This window comes from Dipodomys spectabilis, unplaced genomic scaffold (genome assembly GCF_019054845.1).
Source record: "Dipodomys spectabilis isolate Male_0828 unplaced genomic scaffold, ASM1905484v1 ptg000227l, whole genome shotgun sequence".
NCBI classification, from domain to species: Eukaryota; Metazoa; Chordata; class Mammalia; order Rodentia; family Heteromyidae; genus Dipodomys; species Dipodomys spectabilis.
Genome location: NW_024870904.1, coordinates 2,770,870 through 2,782,286, shown reverse-complemented (window position 1 = coordinate 2,782,286; position 11,417 = coordinate 2,770,870).

The following is an 11,417-nucleotide window of genomic DNA, read 5'->3' as shown; positions in this document are numbered from 1 at the left end:
AATTCCAGATTGGAATTCTCATGACCCAGGTCTAATTTCTTGATGGAAATGTGCCATTACAGAAGCTGATATCATTTGATGATGTGGCTGTGGACTTCACCTGGAAGGAGTGGCAGGATCTGGATCCTGGTCAGAGGACCCTTCATAGAGAAGTAATGCTGGAAACTTATAACAACCTAATGTCCTTGGGTGAGCAAAGGTTACTTTTATTTGGAAGGTCAAGTGCTTTTATTTTAGTAGACATTTGACTATGATATTTAGGTATAAGATTCCAGTCCATTCCAAGGTAAAGAACTGCTAGTATAAAATCCAGGCAAATTCAGCTCTGGGAGCTTGATGTTGTTTACCTTTCACACTATTGCTTGAGCCACAACTCCATTTTGGATTTTGTTTTGGGGTATATTCTGTGTTTCTGTGCCCACGTTGGTTTCAAGCCTGCCTCTTCTGATCTTACCTCCTAAATGTAGGGTTACAAGTGTAAGCTTTTGGACCATTACATTTTGTTAAAAAAAAGATTCCAGTCCATAGGAAGTGTCATTTCTTTCTAAGGGAAACTTCAACTTCATTATATGTAACTCAAGAGCTAATTTTATTGTCATTCATTAAGAAGGCAAATTAGTAGTAGGACAATAGTTCTAAACTATGATCCACTAACAGGAAACTGACTTCCCAGACTTGGGGGTGATTATTATAGGTGGATCTACAGTCTAGATAGAATATACATTATTACTGTCAGTATGATCTGAAAATCAGTAGTTGAAAGTGTGAAAGTGTGTATTTGTAAGCCAAACCTGACATAGGTTGCATTGCTTCAGGCTTGGAATCCTAGATACTCTGTAGGCTGAAATCTGAAAATTTTGGTTTGAAGCAAGCAACTGTAGAAAAATGAACACGAGACTCTTATCTCCAATTAACCATTCAAAAACTAGAAATGTATCCAAGACACAAACTAGTAGAATACTAGATTTGAGCAAAAGTGCTGAGTTCAAGCCACACATTGGCAAAATGAACCCAAAGCTGCGGGAAAGTACACCATGGAGATGTTAAGAATTGAGACACCATGGGCTGGGAAGGTGGCTCAGTGGTAGAGCCCTTGCCTTGCATGCTTGTGGCCCTGTGTTCGATTCCTCAGCATGAAAAAAGCAGAAAAAAAAGCCAGAATTGGCGTTGTGGCTCAAGTGGTAGAGTGCTAGCCTTGAGCTTAGGAGCTGTGATACAGCTCCCAGGCTCAGAGTTCAGGCCCCACAACAGAACCCACCCCCCCAAAAATGAAACAATTGAGATACCAGATTTAGGAGCAACCCAGTGAACAGGATGTCTGCAACATTACATTAATGATGACCCAGCAAGAGCAATAGTTCTCCACTATTTCTTATTCACAGGGCACTGTGTTCCTAAACCTATATTGATTGTGAAGCTGGAGGAAGGTGCAGAACCATGGATGAGAGAAGGCTCAGAAGAGAATTTCACAGGTGAGTTAAAGCATCTTGAATAGTGATGTTGGGTCCAGAGCCCAGTGGGTCTGTTTATCTTGAGCTGTAAAGAGCAATAGTATTCCTAGTGCCCCTGAGTCATGTATGGCAGAGAACTAGGTGATCCTTTGTCTCAAGGAATTGTCAATCCAGAATTCTCGTGGAGACAAACTGAATTTGATGTTCCAGTGTAGTTAATGTTAGCACTTCTCTTTGTCTGTCGAGAAGTCATTCATAGAGAGAAAAAGACAATAAGAAATATAGTAAGGAGATCTCATTTTATTTTAAACTAGTATTTTGCAGGTAGGAGGAAAATAGGATCAGGACAATTTCTTATCTGTGGTGCTGAGCATAGAATGAGATTCAGAATGGAAGCATTAGGAGTACGGAGATGAATAATTTGAGTAAATATTTCCTTGAGAAAAATATAAAAATCTGAAATACAGAAAAACATTATTTTCCATTGTAAAATGTCAGTACTACTTTCTTAATTACTAAATTGCAGAGAAATATATATATATATTCTGCATAAAGCAATGCTTTGATATTTGAAAATATTGTTACAGAATGTGAGGAAATATCTTTATATTAAGGAATTTATGGATGTCATTTATGTTTTTGTCTATATTTCTATTATTTATTTTAGAAATGGAGGATGTGATTAGCACCTGCCAGGAACGTCACAAGAAATATCTCTCTGAAGCAGCAATCATGAATAGTAACCCAGGGGAGGAAAAAGTGAGACTTATAAGAAGTTTTCATTTGAGCTCCATACAGAAGTCAGAACTGATTAAGAATAATGGGAACTCCTTAGGGATGAGGATAGAAAAGGTCACTGGCTGTCAGAGCATGGGTATTTTCATTGAACCTTGGTAAGATGTGTGCAGCATATAGTCCTCATGTGTCTTCTGTAGTTGACGAACGTAAACAGTGTGAAAAGTCTTTCACTGAGAAGAAATACCCTGTTGTCCCTCAGAGAACACACACAGGAGAGAAACCTTATAAATGTAACATGTGTCAAAAGTCTTTCACCCAGAAATCAAAGCTTACTGTCCACCAGAGAACACACACAAAAGAGAAACCTTTTGAATGTAACATTTGTGGAAAATCTTTCATATGCAAGGCATATCTTACTAGACACCAGAGAACACACACAGGAGAGAAACCTTATGAATGTAACATGTGTGGAAAGTCTTTTACCTGGAAGACACACCTTACTGTCCACCAGAGAATACACACAAAAGAGAAAATTTTTGAATGCAACATTTGTGGAAAGTCTTTCTCCTGGAAGGCATATCTTACTCTCCACCAGAGCACACACACAGGAGAGAAACCTTATGAATGTAACCTGTGTGGAAAGTGTTTCACCCAGAAATCAAAGCTTACTCGCCACCAGAGAACACACACAAGAGAGAAACCTTATGAATGTAACATTTGTCAAAAGTTTTTCACTGAGAAATCAAAGCTTACTCGCCACCAGAGAACACACACAAAAGAGAAACCTTTTGAATGTAATATTTGTGGAAAGTCTTTCTCCTGCAAGGAATATCTTACTCTGCACCAGAGAACACACACAGGAGAGAAACCATATGAATGTAACAAGTGTGGAAAGTCTTTCACCCAGAAATCAATGCTTACTCGCCACCAGAGAACACATACTAGAGAAAAACCTTATGAATGTAACTTGTGTTGAAAGTCTTTCACCCAAAAAAGAAACCTTACTGTGCACCAGAAAACACACACATTAGAGAGACCTTATGAATGTAACATGTGTGGAAAGTCCTTGTCTTGGAAGTCAAGCTTAAAGGTCCATCAGATAATACACACAGGAAAGAAACCTTATGAATGTAATATGTGTGGAATGACTTTCACCTGGAAGTCAAACCTCACTGTCCATCAGAAAACACAAAGGAAAGAAACCTTACAAATGTGGTATTTGCAGAAAGATTTTCAGCCAGAAGCTACAACTTACTATCCACCAGAGAGCACACACAGGAGAGAAATTTTACGAATGTAACCTATGTGGAAAGTCTTTCATCCAGAACATACACCTTTCTGTCCATCAGAAAAAAACCCACCAGAGAGAAATGTTATATATGTAGCAGGCATGGAAATTCTTTCACCTGGAAGGCACAACTTAACATCCATCACAGAACAAAAGGAGAGAAACCTTATGAATGCGACCAATGTGGAAAGACCTGGAGGTCACAGCTTAACACACGTAAGTTGTTTCACACAAATGAAATAACTTAGGATTGTACCAAATGGGAAAGTCTTTGATCTGTAAGAAAATTGAAATTGCAATACAGAACCAATACAGGATAGAGACCTTATGATATAGCAGATGTGGAGTCCTCCAACTACAAGACACAGCTCAGGGTTCATCACAGAACACACAATACACACACAAACACACACACACACACACACACACACACACAAAGAGGAGAAAAATCATATGTAGAAAAAATGGAAAAGTTTTCTTGAAAAAGTAACAATAGTAAAGTCTTTCTTGGAGGAGTAGCAATGCTCGATAGAAAATGTATTAATGACCTAACTCATATAATGCTATAACCAATCGATACAGTATCTTTACAATAAAATATATATTTAAAAAATATGATGGATTAATAAAGACTAGAATCTCTGCATTTTGTCTTAGGGGAGAACCCCAAAGTGTCTTCAGTGCTTGCACTTTTCTTTAATTAATTACTGTTGATGAACAACTTGTGATTGATTCACTCTTAGCCCATTTAGTAGTTCTGCTGAGTGAGCTATAATAAAACACCAGTGTGGACGATGTGTCACATCTGTGTTATCTCATAGAAGGCCAAAGTAGATATGATATTAGGGGAAATAATCAAGCACACAAAGATATTGATCAATCTCTCACAAAAATTGAAGTTAACAAAAAAATAAAACCATCTGCCATTTGAGCTACAGCATCACTTCTAGGCCCTGAGAGGAAGGAAGGAAGGAAAGAAGGAGGGAAGTGAGAGAGGGAAAGAGGAAGGGAAGGAGTGAGGAAGAAGGAAGAAATAAACTATTCAAAAGAAGAATGTTTAATTTTTGGTGAATGTGAGAATTATTCTTTCAGAGGTGGGCCTCAAGAAAAATGGCTTTTAAAAAAGCAAATTTTTGAATGTTTACAAAACGATAAACAGGATGTAACATTTTATAAATTGATTCAATAATACAGTAATATTAAGTAAGGAGGTCAAGTGTGGCTGGTGCCCTATTGGCCACATGGTGGATGGTGGGGTCTGGCATCTTGTTTTCATGCAGGGGGAAGGAAATGCCCCATCCATCACTTACCACCCAACTGATAGGTGTGGCTGGATCCCTGTAAGCAGGCATGGGCATTTGACTGATATATTACTCAAAGTGATAGTCCAGTGCCTGGTACTGGGAATTTCCTGTAGACCTGCCTCCTGCTTAGGCCCTACTTAGGCTGGCCCAGCAGTGGCATCAGATGCCATGCCACATATCTCTGTAATCATGTCCTGTGTGCTGTCTCCTGGCTTGTCTCTGGTCATCATAGTGTCCCAATTCAGCACTCTCTTGGTGCTGATTGGTTTCTCATTGCTGGTTTTATTCTCCTTCCTCCCCCTTCTGTCCTATTTCCAAGCTTTCTAAGTGTATTTTTGGACTGCAACTCTTTGTTAGAACAGGCTGCTTGCAGACTGCTAGCTGTGTAATAGACTCCAATATTCCATCTACCATAATGTGGCTTCCAACAAATATGCTGTCTTCTTTTACAGAAACATAAGGGTTGACCTAACATTAGAATTTCTAGAGCCAAGATAGATGCCACTGTATATTTATGTAATTAAAGATATCCTAGAGGAATTTAGAAGAAATTTCTGTTACATCAGAAAGTGCTTAATTAATAAACCAAGACCAAGGCTCCTGATCCTATATAAGCCAGTCATTCTAGATATGTCCAGAGCTGTTTGGTTACATGAAGAGCACTAATTTCACACATTCATGAAGGAATGTTTTTGTGCCAATATGAGGTTTTGAACTCAGGAACTGAGTTGAAGCCAGCCAGAGCTGGCTTCAAAGGAGATTCTCTCATCTTGGCCTCCATAAAAGCTAGGAATCAAAGCATGAGCCCTGTGGGCTGTTCTGATGAAAGCTCTCCCTGTGAACAGGAGGTTTGTTCAGTGCTTCAGCTCAGGCTTCCTGTGGCTTCAACAATTTCAGTATTTATTTCAATAATAACTCTTCTTTACAGTATTTTCACAATAAAAAAAGGAATCCTTAAATCCTGCCTATGATTCCATTTACAAGATAAGGACAGTGGACTTCACATTGCAAGATTTAGCTAGTTGCTGCCTTAACCCCTTCCATCACACTGTTCAACATTCTTTTTTTGGGGGTGGGAGGTCTGGTCTGTGGCCTGAACTCTGGGCCTGGGTGTGTCCCTCAGCTCTTCAGCTCAAGGCTTGCACTCTACCACTTGAGCCACAGTGCCACTTCCAGCTTTTATTTCTTTCTGCTTATGTGGTGCGGGGGAATCGAACCCAGGACCTCATGCATGCATGGCAAGTGCCCTAACACTGAGCGACCTTCCAAGCCCAACCCTTCTGCTTATCTACAGAGGCCTAGTAAAAAAAATGGCATTGGAAGGCACCTGTGCCCTTGGCCTTCATATTTGTACCACACACACACACACACACACACACACACACACACACACACACACACACACACACACTATCCATTTGGAAATCGCTCATTCTCCATGTTTACAAACTGTATGCTTTCTGAGAAGGGATGGTTCACAGACTGGAGTCCTACCTAGGCCTGTTATATACCTCAAATTATGAACCAACATACCACATTCATTAAAAGTATGCCTGATGATAACATATTTTATTAATGTTTTGAATTATTTTTGTTATTATCATTTGGCCAACACTTTTCTTGAATTCAGAATTAAAGGGACTTAATGTTCACTGACTTGGTAAAGTACCCTTTCCTCTTTTAATTTCAGACCAGCAATTAAAAATGAGCTATTACATTCCCTCATGTGTGGAATCCTAACTACTCAGGAAGCTGAAATCAGATAGCTTTGTAGGCCATCCCTTGCAAAAGCTCCATGAAAATGGTATCTTAGCCAATAAAAGCATGGCTCTGGTTATATGTGCCTATCTTTTTTGCTACTTGTGATATGTAATTATAAAATTAGTGGGTTGAAAGGCCTAGGCAGAGATGCAAGACCCTAAGGTGAAAAATCAGTGATACAAAAGGGCATCTGGTATAGAAGATAAAGGAAGCCACACAGATTTTTGCCCCTGAATTCAACCTGAGGACCAATAATAAGATACGTGTAACCAATACATTCTTCCAAATATTTAGTAGAAGAATTTGGGTGTTGTTTAGCCAATGATAGATAAACAGTCCTTTACCAAGAGATTGCAAAAGGACCTTTGCATATGGCTATATGATGTTATGAATTTTATATCCTGTTATGTGGACACCAGGAGTCCTGTTTGGATCAAGTAATTAAGATCTCCTGATCTAACAGGGCACTGGTGCTTCACATTGGGATTCTTACTTGCTCAAGAGCATGAGGTTTAAAGATCACAATTGAAAGGCAAACTAGGTAGGAATTGCTGTAAAAGTGTTAGGGCCAATTATCACCAAATTTCCCACAACTAGTGCTGTGAATGAAGTTGATAGACTGTCAACACTTTTGTTCCTTTATTACCAAAGCTCAGGGACAGTACCCAGGCCCTGAGTAGAAAGAACTCCAGGGCCAGGGAGGATATTTTGTAAATGGGTTTTTGGCCCTCCTGCATAAAAGTTACCATCCTTGTTTAAGCGTAAAGTCCTCCATAGGGTATAGTCATTGTCCTCAATTGAAGTTGATATTGAAATTTCTTATAAGCCAGGGTAATGATAGATTGTACGAATATTTTGGTTTCTTTTGTCAAGTGAATCCACATGCACATATATTTATGTTTCTGACTAGTCCATAAGTCCTTGTAGAGGTTTAAGATACTATGCAGGACAATGTGGTCCATGTCTGTAAAGTGTGGAATGAGACTTTCAAAGAGAGATCTCAACATATAAAATGTGGCCAAATATTTCAGTATACTTGAAAGAGCATCATAAGAAAAGAAGTATCAAGTAGTGATGATTTAAGGTCCCAGAATACCAATATATTTGAACGAGAAGACTGTGATCTTGTGCTGTGTGCACATAGATGTAGGAGAAAACCTCTTTTCAATCTGAGCTCTTCAGATGTGTTTAAGCATTTTTGTTGTTTTTCCCTTTCTGATTGCACTTTATTTCAAGCCCACTCCCAGCAGTGAATGACAGGATATTTAGTTTCAGCTCATTCTAAAAGCTATGTCCTCAGAAGAGAAGTGGTGAACCATGACTTAGGTACACATTCACCCTAGACACAATCACTAAGAGTGGGTTAAGTTACATAAGTTTTCAGAATGTCAAGGTTCCTAACCACATGGTTCATCCTGTGGCCCTTTTCAAAATTAGGCTTTAGAAGAGTTCTGCCTTTGTATGAAGATTTCAGCTCTAAATTAGATTATTTTCAATAGCCTTTCAGTGAATGTTACTGGATAAAATATACAAAGAAAGTTATATTTGTTTTAGAGAAAATTCTGATATCATCAGCAGGGGCAGGTAATATGATTCAAAGTCAGGACCCTGAAGAGTCTGCTCTCCAGAGATCTAAGTATTTACCCAAGAACCTCCAATTCCCAATCAATCTTGATCCCAATGAGAGAACAAGTTGGATGAACCCTTGTTTCTTCCTCAGGGTAACCTGGAATGATGCACCTCAGAGTGACTGGAAGGGGAAAGAAGCTGGGATACTGAGCACAGTGGGTAAGGAACAAGGCTATCATAGGATTTTCACTAGACCCTCAGGGACCACCCAAGGACACCTTTCATTACCTTGAGCACTTATACCTTTATGTTTATCCAACTCTAGGTCATTTTTCTTCCCATAATTAGCTTAACATTAAGTGTACATTTTTTTCTGTTCCCTCAATGAATTGAGTTCTTTTAAAATTCTCTTTCATTTTTTTGGATCACTTATACCCTTGTATGAAGTCCCTGTGATACAGGTCTCAATACTTTGAGTAGATGACTACCTGGAGCATCCACAGCCAACCATCTTTGCCTCAGTTGTATATGGATCTGAGCAAAACCCAGCCAAAACTTTATATGTGCATTCTAACTTAAATGTTTGTTACCAAAAGTTTGATGTGGAGACTTCATCAGATGTGGTGGAAGTTGGTTGGGCTCACGGTCTATGCCAGAACTCAAAATGGAAGGTACAGGAAGAAAAGTTTGGTAAGGAGCCAGCTGAGGAGAGGAGGGCAGTGCAAAGTCTTCATGCAATAGGCAAACCTGGCAAGCCCCTTGGGACAGGAGTGAGAAGCCCAGAACAGGGTATGTGCTACCCATCAGTCCACCACCAGCACAGCATGGCACCTGCAGCATGGGCCAAGGTGCACACGTGTTTCCTGCAATGCTGACTGTTGACATAGGGACCTGTCAGAGCAGTCAGTGGCCTAATGTAATAGTCTTGTCCTATGTAGATGATACAATTACTTGTGGACTAGAAAAATTAGTAGTAAAACATTGTTAGATGAACTAGTAAAAATTCTTCAGGATGTGTGTGAATGTGTGTGCCCTAAGAAGAAAAGAAATTGAAAAGTAGTTCAGAGAGAACTTCAATGACAAATGTGGGACTTGAGTGCACAGCAAAATAGATCCATTACTATCACAACAAATAGGTGAAAAGGAAGGGTTTCCTTCACTTATTTTTACCAACCCTTACAAATCCCATTGTGTTCAAAATAATAAGAATAGAAATGTATGTGTTGATGCTTAATGTTGTACAACAGGAAGTTTATAAATGACAGCAGAGGCCTAGGGTCTCTTCTGTGTGCTGTCCCTGAACTCTCTGGAAAGGAGGACAATACTATTGAAAGTGAACTTATTTTAAGTTTGTCGTTTAAATTCCAGAGGAATATTGACTAATTTAAATGAGCAGACTTTTTTTTTTTTTAAATTTTATTTTATTTTATTTGAGAACATACTGTTCAGAGGGGTTACAATTACATGGGCAGGATAATGCATACATTTCTTACCAAGCATTGCAGCCTCCTCCTTTGTTTACCCTTCACCTCCCTTCCCAGCCTCCCCCCTCCCTCCCACCCAATCATACCCCCCCCCCCAACCGACATTGTAAAGCTGGTTTTGACATGACATTTTGTACTTCTCATTGTTGCAACAGGTCCACCTTAATCCTTAAACGACTTGTTTGTCCCCATCTCCTCCGCATGTTAGACTGACATCACATATAGTGAAAGCGGGGGTTACACTGTGGGGGAGGGACATACAAAGCAACAAAGAAATAATCTTATAAATGCGTTAGAAACACATGCATGAAAGAAACAAAAACATTAAAATACATATTTGAGGTTTCGTTTTCCTAACATCACATTATCTGACTTTTTCCGCTTGACTCATACCTATACTAGATATTGCAAATAAGGGAAACCATGGGACCTATATTTCTTTAGGCCTGGCTTACTTCACTTAATATAATTTTTTCCAAGCCTTTCCATTTCCTAACAAATGGGGAAATGTCATTCTTTCTGATGGAGGCATAGAATTCCATTGTGTATATATACCACATCTTCTTGATCCATTCATCTACTGAGGGTCATCTGGGTTGGTTCCATGTCTTAGCTATGGTAAATAATGCTGCAATAAACATAGTTGTGCTGGTAGCTTTAGTGTGGCCTTGTTTGTGATCATTTGGGTAAATGCCCAAAAGTGGGATTGAATGAGCAGGCTTTTTGTTTGGCGGTCTTTAGGCTTGAACTCAGGGGACAGGTGCTGTCCTTGAGCTGCTTTTGCTTGAGCCACAGCACCACTTCTGGCTTTATCTGTGTATGAGAATCTGAGGAATAGAACCTATTTCCTCATTCATGCGATGCAAACACTCTACCACTTAGCTACCTTCCCTGTCCTATAAGCAGACTTTTTATGTTAAAAGAAGAAAGAATAGGTTGCTATGTAGGATCCACTTTCCATGTGCAAGTCTGAAGGTTCAACCCCTCAAAGTGAAAGGAAGAAAGTAGAAAATGGAGTCACAGGAAGTATTCAGTTACAACTACAAAGAAAAATAGAACAAAGGCAATGAGCAAGTAATTAGGTTTTTGTCTGGGATTGTTTCTTTTTTCTTTCAATTGTTAGCTGTGGGGTTTGAACTCAGGGAGGGCCTGGCATATTCCCTATGCTTTTTACTAAAGGCTGGCATGCTATGACTTCCAGCCAGAATGTCACTTCTAGTTTTCTGGCATTTAATTGGTGATAAGTGACAATGAATTTTCTGCTGATGTGGTGCTGAGGAATGGAACCCAGTGCTTCATGTATGCAAGGCAAGCACTCTACCACTGAGCCACACTCCCAGCCTGCCTCCTTTCTTAAAACAGTGAGGTTGGGGCTGGCAATGTGTATTAGTGATAAAGTACTTGCCTAGCAGGCATGGAACACTATGTTTGATATTTCAGTACATAATAAACAACAACAGCCCCCAAATGCCCCTAGAAGCACTGGTGCTGTAGCTCAAATGGTAGAGTGGTAGCCCTCAGCATAATGAAATTCAGGAACACTTTTCAAGCCCTGAGTTCTAGCCCCAGGAATGTCAAACAAGAACAACAAAAACAAGATGAAATGAGCAAATGAAAACAAAAAACCCAATGTCAGCAAGTTTCATTGATAAACACAACACACAAACACACACATAGACACACATACACAAATACACTTTTATCAAACCATATTCCTCTCCTTTACCATGTCTGCTCACCCTCCCTGCAGCAACTGCAACCTACATCCACTGGAGAACTTACTCTGTGTTGCTTTTGGTTTTGCATTCTTAAAAAAAAATTT